This window comes from Falco punctatus, assembly GCF_963210335.1.
Source record: "Falco punctatus genome assembly, chromosome: 2".
Classification (NCBI taxonomy): Eukaryota; Metazoa; Chordata; class Aves; order Falconiformes; family Falconidae; genus Falco; species Falco punctatus.
In genome coordinates, this window is record NC_137581.1 from 47616215 (window position 1) to 47634345 (window position 18131).

The following is an 18131-nucleotide window of genomic DNA, read 5'->3' on the forward strand; positions in this document are numbered from 1 at the left end:
ATGTATTTTTACATTGACATTAATTATTTGTCCTATAAAGGAAACATTTTTTAGATTTCTTTTTCTTCTTCCCTACCTATTCTTAAAATTAATTGAAGAAAGAAAAAAAAAAAAAAGCTATTGATTGTAGTTCATTTGGCAGGGGGCTTTTTTGGGGAGGCATAGTAAAAAAGCACCCAAAACTACAGAAATCTGTAAAGTGGATAATTTTATCTGGAAGTTGAAAAACATGAAGAATTATATAGATTCTCCTGTTGTAACTTGTGGGAGAGAAGAGGAAAGAATCTACCAGTAACTACCGCACAGAAGAGGATGATGGAAACAGTACTTACTCGGTGGAGAGTGATGTTCAGAATAAGATTGTCTCTTCTAAAGATGAATATATTTGCCATAATGCTGATGCACCCAGATGTTAAAGAGAAAGGTAAAAACTGATGGGTTGTCCCACACTGTGCAGTTCTCCTCCATCTTGCATTGACTACTTGTTTCTGTCAGAGGAGAAGACTATCAAGTCTAAGTGACTTAAATGCAAAAGTATCCCTATTACAAAACCAAGAATCAATCAGACCAAAAAGCCAGTCTGGGCACTGTTTAGACAAGATTTCACGCAATGCCATGGGGAACCCTTACTCAAAACAGAGGCAGGTCCTAGGGCTGTGGGAAACCTACCTGAAAAAGAAGCTGAAATAGCTCGTTAGCACTGGCAGTGGGACTGATTTGCTGCTGAAGTCAATCAACATTACAGTGGTTTTACCCCAAAACAAATCGGATGCCAGAGACAGGAAAGCAAAACATCCCCTAAATAATACAGCTTTCCTTTCAGAAAGAGTATTTATGACTGAAATTCTTACTAAGACAACGTATTATAAAATTAGTGAGTGAGGAGAATAAAGCATTTTGCATCAATATTGAAGTAAATTCAGCCCCAGCTGATAATAACTTAAATTTGAGACTTCAAAATGGCTAGAGTGATTTAATGTACTTGACAAAATTAGTACTGCGGTAGGATACCACAAACAAATATTACAACAGAAAGACCAACAACTGAAAAGAACAGCAGCTGAAGTATCTATACTCCATATGGGAACCTTATCAAAACTAAAGAAAATATAAAAGCCACAGAAATTAGTAGTATTTGGAAATAATACATTTTCCACAGTTAGTTGTTGTCTATAAGAATTATTTCCATCTATAGCACAGTCTATAGTGGATTTTCCATGTCATTTTATCTCCTGTATCTGTTTGCTAGGCTAGGTCCCACCACTCTTTACAATCAAGTCCTTGGTATAGCTTTGTGTCTTGTATGATGCTGTACGTGTAAATAATCAAAGGCCTGCATGTCTTCATTCTTTCCTTTTGAGCTTTCGAGTTCATGTTGCCTGTATTATGTCATCCTCCGGGCTAATGGATATTAGGCTGAGATTTATATTACTGAAGTGTAGACATCCTCATCTTGACACCTATAAGTCTTGGTCACACTCCCTCTTGGGTCAATGGAAAAAAAGAGGCACTTCTAGGTTGTGATTCATCTCATCCCAAAGCAGATGATCTAAATAACTCAGTTGAATCAAGTCTTAAAACTGCTTGTTTCCCTCTCCTTACTATAATGGGAGCCTGGGGCAGCAAATTCCGATATACACAATATTTGCTTCAGTGAATGCCACTCTTGAGAAAGCAGGTTTGATATGCATTTGGACCATATTTTCAAAAACATAGAGGGTTCAATAGTTTCCATTGTTTTCCGTATTCCATTGAGAACAGTGGGAAGTGTTAAAAATTTCTTTGCATCATAAGATATGTTTACAGTATATATTATGAGCATGCACGAGTAAGTTCTGCTTGTGTTCCAAGCTGTAAAAAGCCACATGACAAAGGTAGCAGATTGCCAAACCCCAGCTAATACACCCTGGAAAGGTTTCCTAATATAATTCCCAAGCTGTATGATTTCTGCTAGAGAATAAAAAAAATAGACTTTATGTACTTGAAAATCAGGATAGGATTTGGTAGTTTCTTTCTGTTTCGGTTTTGCAACAATGTTCTAGCTCTTAGTAGCTCAATTAGGATACTTACATTGTTTCGTAATTGATTTAATGAGGAGGATGATTTAAATGCAATATGTTGAGACAAATAATTAACTACTGTGGGGTTTTTTGGAACGATGATTAATGATGCTGTCCTAGATCCAAATGCATGTTCACAATGATGCATTCATAGGGATGTGACAGGTGATAATAAATGTGTTAACATTCAACTATTATAGTCTGGTATGATCCAAGCAGGATTTCCTCTTATTACCTAGTTTACAATAAACTTTACTACAAAGCTGAAATAAGAAAGACTGCTCCAGTGATTTGTAGACTGCTGTAATTTTTGCTGTCTTGAAACCCATAATTTTATAAATTCCATTTCCCACCAAAATTAGCTTTGAGCTAATGTACTTTCAGAGAACTAAAAGGAGGTTTGCCCTGAAGGTCTTTAGCTTCAAGAATGGCACAATATGCATTTGCTAGGCTAACTTGAGGTGTATTTAGTTCTGCTTGTCACACAACATAGATAATTACTAATACTGTACTCAGAGGAGCCTCTTCCTGTCTTGTGCCTAAAGTCCGTGTTTTCAAGCTTTACATAGGAGAATTTGAATTACAAGGGAGCCAGTGTGTTATCTTGGTTGGATCACCTATTTTGTCTTGAGGAAAAAACTCAAATTGACTTGGGAATGATAGGGTGATCCAACACAAGTAAAATCTTCCAAGAATTCATTGGGAGTTTTCTCGTTTCAGAGCTGCATCAGCAGATCCAGAACAAAGGTTTGAGGTTATGTGCTGATCTGTATGGAAGGAGACAGGAGATGAGGGTGATTGTGTCAGCTAGGGAGGACAGAAAGTATGGGGAATAAAATACAGATACAGAACCATCTATTTAATATACAGTTGCTGTAAAAATGGGGATAACTCTGTTGTCTGGTAAGCGACTACATTGATAAATAAAATGTGAAGCTACAAACTGTCGATAATTTTCCTTAGAACAGCAAGGAGGTCAGCCCAAAAATGTTTTGGCTAATTAGTATGTGATGACTCTTCTGGCTCTCTGTAGGGTTGGTTTTCACAATAAAAATCATTTTCCCTTTCCATTTATTAACATGTTTACACACTTTTTAATTATATATACACACAGAAATATTGCACATATTTGGGGAGCAGGCTCAGGGCCCAGCTTTTTAAAGAATGCACAATACCCATGTGACTGCAGTTAAATTGTATAATAATGCCTATATACATTAAAGACTTGCACTGTAGCCAAAACATGTCTGCTTACATTCCTCATTTCACTTAAGTGGCTTTTCTTATGAAAAGGTTTTGTTTGTATTCCTGCAGTTGGTAAAAAAAGAAGTTGCATGCCGAGAGCAAGCCCCTAAAACACAGTGGAAAAGGTCTCTCAAAAAGACCACTTCCACCTGTTTTAGTTCAGATATTAAACTAATGTTTAAAATACTTAACAAGCCTCTAGAATTTAACATCACCAGTTCACAGCTCAGAAGCTTGTGATTCTGAGGGGGGATGCCTCTGCACAAGCAAAGGGATTCCAGAAAAGTAACTGCACAGAGTGACCATTTAAAGAACAAATGTGCAAAAGTGACGTTTTATGCCTGCATTCAGGTATTCTTTATAGTCAAACTGAAGCAATATTGTCTGCTAGAATTTACTTGGTTTATTTACTTGCTACTGTAAAATTCCTGGTGCAGTTCTTGTTGGATTTCCTCAGGAATGTAGAGTTTAAATATACTGGAAAAGCACAAATGCAGTCTTAAGTAACTTCAGTCAGTTTGCTCAGGATTTTTTGAAGCAACTTTAGTCAGTTGATCTTTCTCTATAACTCTAAAACCTGCTGAATTCAGTTTAGCTCTGTTAAATTTTTGCATTCCTCCTCTGAAATCTCACATACACATCACAATCACTGTAAATGTTTTCACATTGAAATTGAAGATGTAAATGAAGTACTGCGGTTGCTGTCTGGTTTTAGTTACAATGTCTGTTTGTTGACATCTCACATGAAGGCCTGCTGTGTCTCTGGCTCTGTCTACTTCATTTCCCCTCTAATTAGGCTTTGCCCTCAATTAAGTTAATGATGCAACTTTTCCTATAGATCATTTGCCCCTTCAATCAATTAGTGGAATATGAAGGGTGCATCCCTCTTTGGCTTTGGATTTGCCTGCCTCGGGGCAGACTGTTCAGTTCACAGAAGTACTTAGGCAAAGCAAGCTGTTTGCTCTGAAATACATAACCTGACTAAATTGGGCTCACAGAAGTGTAATCTTGATATTAAATATATATATATAAATAATCAACAAACAAACAAACAAAAAAACCCCACCAAATCAAAGCCTAGAATAACCCCAGTTATTTATAGGACAGTATAGAAATAGCTACGGCAATCTGCAACACCACAGAAATTATAGAAATGTAGCAGATATTACATGGCAAAGATTTTGCTGAGTGCATGCAATCATGTCCAAAAGCAGAGCAAGACTAAGCAGTGGCTCCCCACATGTTCTTTCTTCTATATTCCTGCCTTTCCTATGTCCCATCACAGATTTTTCTTATCCTCCCTTTCTTGAGTCCTCTTTGACCTCCTCCCCAAGTGAAACAGCCTAGTTGGCCAAACTTATCTCTGCAGAAAGCAGTCCTCAATGACCTGAGTTTACCACCTGCTGCACCGCTGTGAGCTGGGTTCATGACTTCTTACACATCTCATCATATTTCCTGAGGTCTATGTCAGTCCACCCCTGGCATGGTGTAATGCTGTCTTGCTATCCTAACACGGCCATGGGTTCATTGCTCATGCTTGCTCCTTTTGCTTCACCAGTCAGTGTGCCTCCAAATGCAGCCCATCTCATGTTCTTCCCTCCAGATTCCTATTTCTTTAAATCCCACCAAAAAAAATATTTGTCTCTGCATTGGATCTCTCCCCATCATTACTCCACCCTTTATTTCCTTGCTTTCCCACCTCATTTCTTCTCTTTTCTTCTCCCTGCCTTATTTGTCTAAAACACTACTGTAATTGTACATAATATTCAATCACATCTACCATTTCTACTACATCTTCTGCCTCATATCATTTCTAAATTTCCTTTTTCCTCTTGAAGAAGTGAAACAAGCCCTGCATCTCCTCCTTTGATGTCTAGATGTCATACATCAGCTCTTAATTTCTTCTTATTACCAGTCTGTTTGCTTCATAGACTTAGCTTTGGTGATAAAAGAAGGTGTGATTTTTACCTTCAGGTAACTAGTGAGCAGGAGCTGTCCTGAGGTGAAAACAAAGTAAAGATCAAAGCCTGTTGGTTTTACCACAAGGTAAATTTGCTGAGGTCAGCCCTACACCTTGGCCAGAAGCTGACCTCAGCAAGTTTACCTGGTGGTAAAATGACAGAGCTTGCTCTTCACTGTGTTTTTATAGAGGAATCTGCTGTGCCTTTTAATTACTTGGGGTCAAAAAATTACATCTTTTCAACAGGCAAGGAAAGCCCTTCCTCTTTCTTTCACTTTTTCTTAGCCATGCCTCTTAAACTGTGTATGACAGCATTCTCCTTACTCACAAAGAACTCTCTTATTCATAAATAATCCTCTTTCTAAAACCAGGTAACTCCTTTTTCTTAACTAGCTTTACCTTCTTTTCTTAGCTGCAGACCTCCAGTTTGTTTGGACTCATTGTCCAGTATAGAAGACATACTCTTTAGATTAAGTGATCTGCCTTGGTCTGTACTTGTTCACACCTATGCATGCAATCCCCCATATATACAAATGGTCCTTAGGACAAGAGAGGAATGGGTTCCTTATTTAATAGCCTCCCTTTCCCTTACTTTCAGCATTAACTGAAAATAGGATTATTTACATTAATTAACATTGTCTAATGCCTGCTATAAAATACTTCTTTATAAAAACAACCTAAGAACTAGTAGTTACAGTGGGAATGTGTCAAATGTGCACTGAAAAATCTTCAAATATCAAGATCAAAGGGGCCGCCAAGGCAGATCTGGTGAGGCCAACTTGGCAGCAATAGGAAAGGCTCTCACCTTGGGGACGCTGGGGCTCGTCCCAACCAGAACTTTATAACTCTGATGAAAATTCTGAGTCTTATTTCACCCTTGTGCTAGGTGTCAGCAATGCATGTGCTAACATCAAGCCCAGCAGTGCAGCCCACCAGAACAGGAGGCACCCTCCACCCCCCTAACAGCCCTCGGCAGGATGCCCCACCAGCTAAAAAGCATCAGGATTTCCACTAGACAGGAATATTTTATACTGACAGATGGCAGCGTCATTTTTTATGCTTGACTGTATAGCCTTAACATAAAGAAAGAACCTTAGGCTGTATTTCAGAACAACAAATCAAAGAAGCAGTTTTCCAGTACCACATTATCCAGCTTTCCTCACACTTTCAAACCCTCCCTTGGACATACACGTGTCCATCTTCCAAGTCTCAGCATTGTGTCACTGGCTTGCTTTATCTTTTAAGGTACTTGAATGATATTCTGACCCTGCTACACTAGGTAAGTAGGCAAACCTAAAGTATGCCCATTTTACTAAAAGAGGAATAAAAATAAAGCAAAGAAGATAATTTGTCTGAGGCCACAGCACCAGAATGAGCCCAGAACTTCTTGTTGCATGCCTGTATCCAATTCCCTGTGCAACTCATATGTGAGTGTTTTTTCAAATACATTAACTGTTCAACACATTAACTGACTTAATTTTAGGAATATGATAAAACTGGGTTTTTTCCCTTTTTTCGAAGCATTCTTGAGGGTCTGTATGTACCGTTTTGAGGAGTTTTGCATAAAATGATGGCTGATCTCCGTGAACTGTTTACATGTATTCACTTGCCACATTTGCAGTGCACATTTTAGTATACTCCTAAGTAAACAATGTCTGTGCAAAGTACAGCTTGATATAGCATAACATTCTTCCAGTGGTAAGAGTGTTATCACTCTGTTGGTTTATAGTTTGCATGTCATGAGACAAGCAAAGGAAGACAATGCTTCACCATATTTTGAATAAGCAGATAGCCAAAGCCTTTTTCCAGATGAATAAGAAAGAGATAATTTGTTTATTTAATATACATAGTCAAACAAGGTCGTTTTTATAAAGCAAGGGTATCTTAAAATGATACCAAACATGCACTATTTGTTCCTACCATAGTTCATGCTATAGTCTTAGAAAGAATGACAAGGACACGTCCTTAACATGTATTCTTAAGGGAAACTGAATAAAATACAGGACAGTGTAAAACTGAATGTCTTGAATCAGCAGTTCAAGGGCAAATAGTGAAAAAACCACAACTGAAAGTGAGATTGGAAGTATCATGCAACATGTATTTGATATACTGTGTCCTTAGAAACACAATTTTAACAAACAGATATTTACCAGTTCAGTCACCGATTGTCTTAATAAGCTTGGTAAAAAATAAAGATAAGACAATCACAGAAACCTTTAAACTTTTAAAGCAATGGAGTCAGAAGGACAAAGAATAGTATTCATGTAAGCCAAAATAATCTATCAAGTCTGAGTTGGTGTTTTTTAGGCTCCCTATGTCTACAAAGGGGAGTGATAAACATCTCCAAAGGGTAGATCATCCCCTCTTAAGACCAATGACTAAGACTGGTGGAAAGAATTGCCCACTGGAGGTAGCTGTTTTTCTCAATTGACTATCAAGAGCACCTGAGTGACTAGACATAGATCCTTCTATCCTCATGCCTTTCGGCAGCAGATATTTAGCTCTGAGCCTGCAAGCACTAAACAGATGTATAAATTTAAGCACCTGGCTAGTCCTAGTAATATGGAGGATCCTCTCAGAGCATATACAGCCAAAGACATGCATAACTGATTACAAATTTAGGGACTAAAATATTCCTTCTTCAACATCTTCTGAATGCCTAGGCCTCCGTATCTGTCTAGAAACTCAAACATAGCTGGAATTTTCCAAGATTATGATGTGCAGTCTATCTGGAAAAAAAATTATAATCAGTTGCATAGATCTGATTCTTTTGATTTCTAGTAGCATACAAACCTTTGGAGTAAGTAGGAATTTATGTGAAATAATTTGACAGTTGTGGTGGGTTTTCTTATCTACTTTGGAAATCAACAACAAAATTGGTTTCTCACAAATAGGCAAGTATGCCTTCTAAAGAACATTTTGCTTATAATATGGAACTTGTCTTCAGAAAGCAAATATATGGACACAATGGGAAGGATCAAAGGAAAGCCTTTATATTAATTATATTGTGTCAGAGGCCAAAACCAGTCAGTAACACCATAAATGTTTGCCCAGTTTTCCTCCTCCTGAGCTGTTCTCTCATCTGTGTAGTGAATGATGCTTTTTCTACCCTGTTCTGTTTTATTTCTCTCAAAAATCATGACTCCCTATGTTTTCCCTTTGCCTTCCTATCCAAGAGGAGAGACACATTTTGTCTGCCACCTAGACAAGTCAGAGTTCTCTACCTGCTTTCTTCTTTCCTAACAATGTCAAACAGTGCTCGTGAAAAAAATGAGTAATCACTTTCCTGTGAAACAAGGAGCTGGAAGAAAGAAAAGGAGGTTTTGAAAATTGGCCTGTAATATATTTGAGATGGATGTGGACAAGACAATTTTGCTTTCTTAATCTTCTTTTTCTTTATCTACAAAGAAGTAATCTTTCACCTGTCGCTGAGGCAAATGCAACATCCTCGCAGTAAGATGAAGTCACTAGTGAGGAGAACTCTCCACAGCTTTAGACTGTAAATGGGGATGGGTAGAGTTTTTCTGACTCCAGAGCCAGATACATTTGCTGTGGTGTCTGGACATAGGACACTAATACTGGACAAATACCAGGATCACTGATGAAGAAGGCTATCATTGTGCTTTGTGTTGCCTCATGCTGCGCCACATATCAGAAAACCTAGAACTTCTCAGTGACATCCTTCACCTTCCCTATGCAGACTGTACTGAGGCAAATATAGCAATACGTGACAGAGTGTATGGCTCACAACAGCTAAGAAAGCCTCTGTTTAGAAGAACAGAGATTGATAAAGAGTATCTGGAAGCAATGATGAGCACAAAAGGCAGCAAAAGTTGAGAATCACTTTCAAGTTATGAAAAGGTAATGTTTGTGGCTGCTTTATATTTTTTTTTTTTTCAAACATTTTGATTTTCCCACTACATCCACATCTGTTTTGCCTGGATTTCGTTTCAGCCAGCTGCCCTGCACCCATGTGCTCTTTTCAGCAGCTTACATTACAGCTGTACTCCTTTCTGCAGCCTTGCTCTGTGGAGCTGATGTCCAAATCTTGAACTGCCTAAGGACTCCTGTGTCAGTGATTCTGGACTAACTCTTAGGATGGAGTGAGCAGGCTACATTTTTCATTATAGCACCAAAAATTCCGAATTACACCATTTAAAATGAAAAATAATATATAGATACATATTTCCCAACAGTTGCAAGCAGATAGTAGAAAACTATTGTCTTCCATATGTGTGAAACTTAAGAAAAGATCAGTTGCAATTGGGTCAAAGTGAGGAAAAAATGGAACAGCCTTAGTGTCCAGAGCCTCAGTGGGGTGCTTGTCCATGGTAGTGCTGCTTTCTAAAAAGACTCATGCCCCAGTTAATGTAATCCTTAGCCACCACTTCCCATTTTAAAAGACTGTAACGTTGTAGGTCTGCAGAGGAATTACTTGCTTTTTTCAAGCTGGCTGGCTGGCAAGCAAGGGCAGAATATTACAATTCACTTGCACAGTGGTCACTGAGCTCATGAACTATCTGTAGGGAGATTCAAAAGAATAATTTATATAGCTGTTTAAGAGAGCAAAGGCCAATTACAAGGGCAAATTAGTATTTGTTCACTTAGAAGTAGTCTATTGTCAGATTTATTGAATATATTTCTTTTAATATTGGCTGAGTACATAAATTCTGCCATTTGCATGAAGATTTTTCTCATGAACCAGAAAGAAATGTTTTTTGAGTGTTTTTTTTTTTTTATTGCCAGGTTGCCATGATTCCAGTTTCGCTCATATAATTTTGGTTGCATATTGGAAAGGCATAATGATCCTTCCATGTAACAACAACAGAAACCCAGAACTTTTTGAATAGTTGTTTCACCTCCAGTCCTCTCTGCTGTTACAAAAATGACACCAAGAAAAATGTAACACAAAGCTTTTGAGGAAACTGCATGCAAACTTGATACCTGATTGAAAAAAAAAATCAGCTACAAACAATATGGAAAATGTAATACTTTGAATATATCATGTAGAAATTATTTAAGCACTTGTTGAAGGAAATTATTTTATTTAAGATTATACAGATCTTCTATAGAGAAACCAATGCCAAAATAAATATCGCCTTAAGTATTGTTCATTACACTTTCAGGACAGTTGAAGTATCACTTTGAGGCAAAGCATAGTTTTAGTTCAGGAAGAGTCATGATGGTAACCTTTGATCTTTATTTCCTACAGTTAATACCATAATAATTCTTTTTATCTTATCATGTACATACACATTCCTAGGACTTAAAGCCAGTGTTGTGCAAGAAGTTATTTGTAGTTTAAATGAAGTGCTTGGATGATAAATCAAGAGGTTTTATACAATACTAACTTGTGATAAATCATTTTTATGCTGTTTTGCTCTCTCTAGTACTGCAGCACCTCCAGTTCATACAAGCATATAATAGACGATGTATGAACTCCTGTCTGCTTTTTTATTTAAATAAATCATAACCTTTTAGGGGAAGGGGGCAATTTCTTGTGTGCTTATTTGACACTTAGCACAATCTGAGTTAAGCAAATGAAAATAAACAAAAATGAAATAAAAGGAAGACTGGACATTCTTGGGTTAAAAAAAAAAAAAGAAAAAACAATTTTTCTTAAACTTGAAAACTACAGATGAGGTCAATCTCACCTAATTTTCATTTTACCTTAAAATAATTATGTCTAAAATAGGTCAGCAGAATCACCTTCTGGAAATGTTGGTTTGTTGACAATAAAGGGAGTCTGAAATGACTAGGTCAGGTGTAGACATCGATACAATAGATAGGCAGAGGTTTCCTAATCTAAATTATTACCTACAGACCACATAGAAGTTTTAATATTACACTACTGAAATTAAAATAATTTCTTCATGGCACTTGTGGCCCATCAAGCCAGAAACGCTAAATGATCATAATTCCTGTGTATTTCAAAATTTAGCTGCTTAAGTCTGTGTAAAAACCAGGATCATTAGGGCCCTTTTTAAATGAGATATACACGTGCACTCCAGGGCTGTCTGAAGCCTAAGACTGTAATTAGGAGTGATCCAGCTACATGACAGTAGCTTGTTGCAGCACTAATCAGGAGGAAGAAAGGGACATGTGTAGCTTCCTGGCCACCTCTCTGTTATGAGACACGGACAGTTCTTCAACGTTATAATAGCAGAGTGCAATTATAATGGGGTGTTTCCTCCCCTTCTACCCTTCCTCCTTCCCTCCAAGCTGGTTAATTTTCCCCCCTGCATAGGTCAGTATTAGTCATCCTGTTAATGGCAGTGGGCTTTAGATAATTTCCATCATTATTCACTTAAACAGGTCCTAAACTACAGAGGAAAGTAAAATTAAATACATGTATAGATGGGGTTGCCTCTAGAAGGCATTTACCCTTATGCAAAGCACAAAGAAATAGCCCTTAAAACATGAGAAACATATAATCACGCTTCATGCATATAATTTGTCTTCCCTGTTGCGCTTTGATAACTTATTACAGTCAATAAAGCCGTTATGCCTTCCTGTGAATACAAGTCTTGTTGTTTAAAAATGTCTGATGTACAACAGTGAATTATCCTTCCTGAATAAGAATGCAATCAAAATCAATGTAATGCCTGATTAATACCATAGAAAGTTGTCCAGTAGCCAAAATAGTCTCAATGATTCCATACACTGCACGGAGAGAGAGAGAGAGAGACATATGTATAGACACATACTTGCCTATTACTCTTATCATATTTGTTCCTGTTAAAAATTTTATGAGTCAGTACAGGAACAAACAGACAAGTGGAAGAGATAACTCAAATAAAAACATGAAATGTTTTTTTGTACAGCTAACTATTCACAGTTAGGAATTACACATATTTCTCAGAGGGGGCCATACACAACTCATGTCACACATTGCATTGACATCCATGTAAGTTTTGAAAACCAGTAAATGACAACTGGTGTGAACCACATCTGTTCTTGGTTATATTTGCAGTGCCATTTTGATTCAACCCTAAAGATAAACTGTGTGTAAAGGATTGTTTTAAATAACTATGGACCAAAGGTTGAATCTTGCAAACTTTCACACACTAGAGTAGTGCTACTGATAGGGATCTGATCCTGGTTAACTTGAAGTGCAAGAGAAGCTCCATGTCCACAACAGTTTTCTTAGACCAGTAGATTTAGGCATCCTAAATTTAAATCAAAAGTGAAAAGGTGCTTTGGAAAAATTCTTCCCCCTCTTCCCCCAATGTGTTTCTCTCTCATGTCAAAGTAATGTTAAATACAAGACTAATCTGTTGTGATGTTATGCTGTAATATTTCTCTTGGCTTGTTTCCCTTATTATTTAATTAAATGTCATCAAAGATTTCATTGTCAGACTAAAACATTTGTACTTTATTTTTTGTATCTTAATGGAGCCAGTGAAGAAGTAAGAAATAGAAATGCCACAAGGAGTACTTTCTTCTGAACATTTTATGACTGTGGACTGTCTGTACGTAATTTAATATACTGTTTGCCTTTCTCGTTATATTATGCACTAAAAGATCACCAAGATTAACTTAAATTCAAATGAAATAGTGGATCCAAACCATTTTTGTTTTTCTATTTCCATTCCGTGTGTTATACAATTACCTTGTGCATTCCTGATTTGCATGTAAGCCAACGTTTCAAACGAACCCCACTGTCTTAATGGAGGCACAAAGCAAGGAGGCTTTCACTCAGCTGCACAATCCGGTTTTCTTTTATCCTATCCAGAATTCATAGGAGGTGTGTGATTGCAGCTAAAGCAAGCTTTGCGGAGAGAGAGCATAAAGCAAAACAGATAATGCTTCCTCACATCACCCTGCTGGCATATTTTACCTCAGGGCTAAACTCTTAGCATTGAGTAGATCACTGTTTTACTCCTGTCTGCTGAGACCACCACAAAGTGTGCCATCTCAGATCCATTGTCCCACCACGTAGACACCTGCCCACTGAGAATCAGTGTGACACTACCTCCTTTCAACACTTCACAAAGCCAGCTAAACAGCTGTCTTACAAGATTCATGTTCAGCCCAGGGTGGATTTGAACTTGTTACCTGGGACAGAAACGTTTCTCATGTACCATTACTGATCTCACAGGCACTGGTGCCACTGCGTGCTAGAAAAAGGCTTTAAATTGCCCATTTGAGTACTGTAGGAAGAAGGGGTTTAACTATTGCATCCAGCTGAGAGAAGGCAGTATTCTAGTGCATTTGATCGGGTGACGACTGTGCCCTTATGATATAAGGACTTGTAAGTATTGAGGAAAGCAGAGAAAATTTGCCTTCACAAATCTAACACTGCTCTTAGTCCATGTTCCTGTTGATGAGATCAGATGCCTTCAGATGAGCTAATCTTAACTGGCATGAGTTCAAAAAAAATAGGGGGGGGGGGGCAACCCAAGGGGGAAGAAAAAAAAAAAAAAAGCGCAATGTTATTTGTACTGAAGGACAAGTAAAGTAAGATACACTGATTCCCAGGGAACAAAAGTTGCCTTGACCCCATCCAGGGGGTTGATGGTCCCCCTTCCCTGTGGTCCTTCCCACTGTCACATCACCAGCTCCATTGCCTCATTTTGAAATCAGGTACCCGCAGCCTCAATGGCTAAAGAAAAAGTGAGAGTTCCCTGGTGGTGGGCAAGCAACCAAATCAGGAGATAAGCATTCATGGCAACCTCAGGTAAGATAAAGGAGTGGATATGGAGGGCAAAGAAAGGGGAGTGAGGAAGACGTAGCACTGACCACAAAGAAAACTGTAAGATCAGCAAGGAAAAGCATTGGAATGCTCTATTTTCCGAAAGAAAAAGTAAAAATAAAGAAAAGTAAAAATATTTAAACCTCATCAGACAGATTAGGTGTCAGTGGAATAGGCGAACACTAGCCTAGAGTTTGTGTTTTGGATGTCTGCTGATTCAGTTTAGCTGAGGCTTTTTTTTTAAAAAGATCTTAAAAATCATCTACACTGAGAAGCAAATCCACATGAATATTGCTTAAAGCCTCAACATTCATGAAATATGAAAATGAACAGAGGCACAGCCTGTGTTGTTTTATTTTGCTTGAAATGTTGAATGTCTGTATCAATGACACAACACAGAGTGATGTAGTTAACATCAGATATAATGTGAAAAATATCTAAATTTGTCTACCTTTTAACAACAGATTGCAAGACATGGAGGTTTTTGTAAACATTAGAACAGTCAGCCAGGCCTATACTTTTCTCTATCTGTCACATTATTCATGGGCACACTCTCATAGACTATTTACTTAAGCAAAAGTATGTATCTGTGTACAAGCATTTAGAGAACAGAAGTCATTACCATCTACCATCAAAGTTTCCAGGAAGAGGATTTTTATACTTCTGGAGAAACTAACTCAAACACAACAGCACACTTTGATGGTTTGGTTCATACACACCAGTGATTCAGAGCATCTTTTATTTATTTATTGTCTTCTGAGGTGTTCAGTAAATATAGCTGGGCAATTAGCAACAGTTAAATAGCTGCAACATTACCAGAACTGAATAATTTACTCATTGGCTGAACAATTCCCATCTCCTCTATTTGACCAGATATTTGGTTTATGTTTGTGCTTGATATGCAATATTTACTCCTGATAAACTGGGGGAGGCAAGTGTATTTCCTTTTGCTAAATCGTGAGTAACAAAACTTGTGGTTGAAGCTATGATTATGATTAATATGTCATTGAAAATAGGAATAGAAAAACACTTTCATAGTTTTTTTTGGGGGGTGTACTGCCAGGGTAAGACATCATTCATGCTCTGCACTTTTTAATTATGACTGTTAGCATTTTAATGAAAGAAAATTAAATTTTATTGGTCTGAAAAAGTTCTTCAAAGCCCTTTTATCCATCTGTTACCTTCCCTTGTAACTTTCCTGCTAAGCAAATTTAAAACATTTAAAAAGGTTTTTCCTATTGCCTTTTTTCTTTTAAACAGAGATAGAAATTTAAAAGTCAAATTACAAAAAAGAGGTAAAATTATGAGCTCTGTGTTAAAACACTTTTGTAATACAACTTCTGCTGTTTTTATAACATGGGCAACCTATATTCTACTTCTGTGGTTTTCAAAGAGGAAATTTGGTACGAAAATAGTATCAAAGTGAGCATGGTTTGTTCTCAACTTCTTTGCACTATCTGATCTTTGTAAGTAATCTCTAAAGACTTAAACCATAGGACATGTAGGATACTCAGGTTACAAGTGCCCCAAGGTCTTAAGAGATCTTGTCTGTGTTGTACTTTAGAGTTAGGGGTTATTGCCCTGAAACGGGGAGCATGTGAAGCTTGGTGATTTAAGTCTTTAAATTCTGGCATTTTAAAGGTAGCAGTGTTGCTATGAATAGGACCAACATTTCATCTGCCTTCTTACATTCAGATTTATTTTCCATCACTATCTATGTCCTCCATTGCTGGTCACACTGAGTACTAAAAATACATAGAATTCCATGTAATTCAGTGCCTGATGGAGTTCTATCCAAATAAATGGATCTCTGTTCTTTTTTAACATTAAAACATGATGCCAAAAATCAGGAAAAAGTTTAAAATTATTTTTTAGGATATAAATGAAAGAAAATAAGTAAGCAGGGATAGAAAGTTGTTCTTCTGAGAGAAGCAGCAAGCAAAACATTGTTTTAAAATAATACCTTGGAAATAAGTTTGTTTCAATGGAAGAAAATCAGAAAATCAACTTTATTTCTCCAGTTGTAGATGTATATATGTGAGGCTTGAAAATATAAGTTGCAGAGCAGAAGCTTGGCTAGTACAAGTCAGCATGGCTATTGAAGTCAATGGAACAACAGGAGAGTTTCACCTTCCCAGCATCTGGCCGTCACACAATGTGAACAGCTGATGTTTCAAAAGGTAAAGTACATACGTACAAGCAAGAGAGACATGCTGAACCTTCCGTGTATGCCTTGTTAAAAGTTTGTGGCTTTGATTAAAGTGAATTCAGTGTCTGCTTGACAGGCAAGATTGACAGAACAGGAAACCGATGTCTTCCATTAGCCCCAGAGTAGATAAAAGCAAAAGCAGGCAGATGCAGCTCCCCCCGCGCAGGAAGGGTTTCCTTTAGGACAGAGCAAGCCATTAGCTTTCAAAGGCTTTTACTCCTTGTGAGAACACTGAATATCAGACTAGTCATACATGGATGTCTGTTTGTCCCAGTATGCTTCTGGTTTTTGCTGGTAGGAGACGTTTAGAAAAAGATGTAAGGAATGCAAGTAGAGAGAAAGCCTTCCCCTTGTGCCCTCCTGGCTTCTGGCAATCAGCAGCTTACAGACTTGTTTTGCTAGACACAGCATCTACACTGCCAGTAACGTATGGGAGTATCCCACCTTTGAAACATATCCATCTTGTAAACATGTGAATTTAGAATATTTCAGAGTATAAACAAACACAACTGGACCAACCACCACTTTATAGCAGATGAATGATTCAGCTTCTGAGCAGGACTTTATTTCCTGATCACTGTTACTCAGTTCTGAACCCAACAAATGGGTCTTATGCAAAGTCTATTCTTGTCAGTAAGGAACTCTGGTTATCTAGGGGCTTTGGGGATATAGAAATCCTCCATTCTTAAATCCAGCTTTCCAGTGCATGTACAAGGTAGCAGAAGTAAGACAAACTGGTCTGAAAAAATTGGTGTGTTTCCAAGTGAAAGAAAGAGTTTTTCATTTTTAAATGCTATTTACCATTGCTTCTCAGGGGTTTTATGCATAACAGGAATTCTGCAATCACTTAGGAGAAAAATATGAAACCCTGTTAAAAGCAGTAAAAGTCTGTTATTACTTTTTAAACATTTAGAAGAAAACAAGCTAATTTTATTTGTATCTTTTCTACACACTCTCATGGGTTAGATTTTTATTTTACAAGTCTAGTGAGTTAAAGGATAGCACATGACATTCTCAGGAGGCATTATGAATGTGAAAGCTAATAGATTTAGAAAAGGAGTGTAACAGTCATTTTACTACTATCTTCTTCTGAGTCCTTCAGCCAAGATTTGTGGTTTTATGGCTGCTTTCATCTAGAGCATTCTCTGTGCATTTTTCCCCCTGTTCTTTGACATCATATGCAAGACAAGCACAAACAACCATGGAAAAGCAACAAGGACTTTTGCCTGTGAAATGCAGTCTGAGACGGAATATCATAAATAAATAAAGTTGGACCAGTAACTGAGGAACAGAGGAAATCGATGACAGAAAAGGGAAAACGGCCCTTTTCTTCTCGCATGTACACTTTAAATATTTATTTTGGTCTTTTTTCCCAATACAATCACAGGTGTGAGGAGAAGTGGTTTGTGCCAACCCAGAGCGTATTGACAGAAAGGTAGCTGCTGAGAGTGGGGGGTTAAGGAGGAATCTTAAGGAGGCAAGCCAACACCATGGGGGCTGTTTACTGAGACAGATTTGATTTGCACCATTAACTAGAGGATTTAAAATAATGATGCTGTCACCATGGTTGAAGCTCTGCTGAACTCATTGGGCTGGGAAGCAAAGTTTTGTGCCATCAAACCGCTGGCTGCCAGGTGCACACCATTGTAGTGGCCACTTCCCAGCATAAAGCCACCTGCACCACAATGCCTTGGAGGAGGAAACTGTACAGGTATGAGGAGGAAAAAGTCCCCTCCGTGGGTCTTAGTGATGATATCCAGAGGGGTAGAGGGATGGGCAAAGAGAAGCTGAAACAGAGGAGGGGATGTGATGATTCGTTGTGCCTGCTGATGGTATGGCCTACCAATGGAGCCCCTAGTGAAAAGGAAAGTTGTCGTCTTCCAATGTGGCTGTAAACAAGCTTGCTTTGGGGCATATTTGGATGACTGCTCCTCACTGCAGACCAAAGGGTATTCCTGGGGG

General features: G+C 37.9%; 1 protein-coding gene across 1 annotated transcript in view; it reads right to left on the reverse strand.

The window, feature by feature from the left end:
- SPRY2 (sprouty RTK signaling antagonist 2) overlaps positions 1-18131 on the reverse strand; it is a 76294-nt gene that overhangs the window by 10996 nt on the left and 47167 nt on the right. The window contains exon 5 of the mRNA XM_080374601.1: positions 333-17037. The gene's annotated coding sequence lies outside the window, so the exon portion shown is untranslated. The remainder of the gene's footprint in view (positions 1-332; positions 17038-18131) is intronic.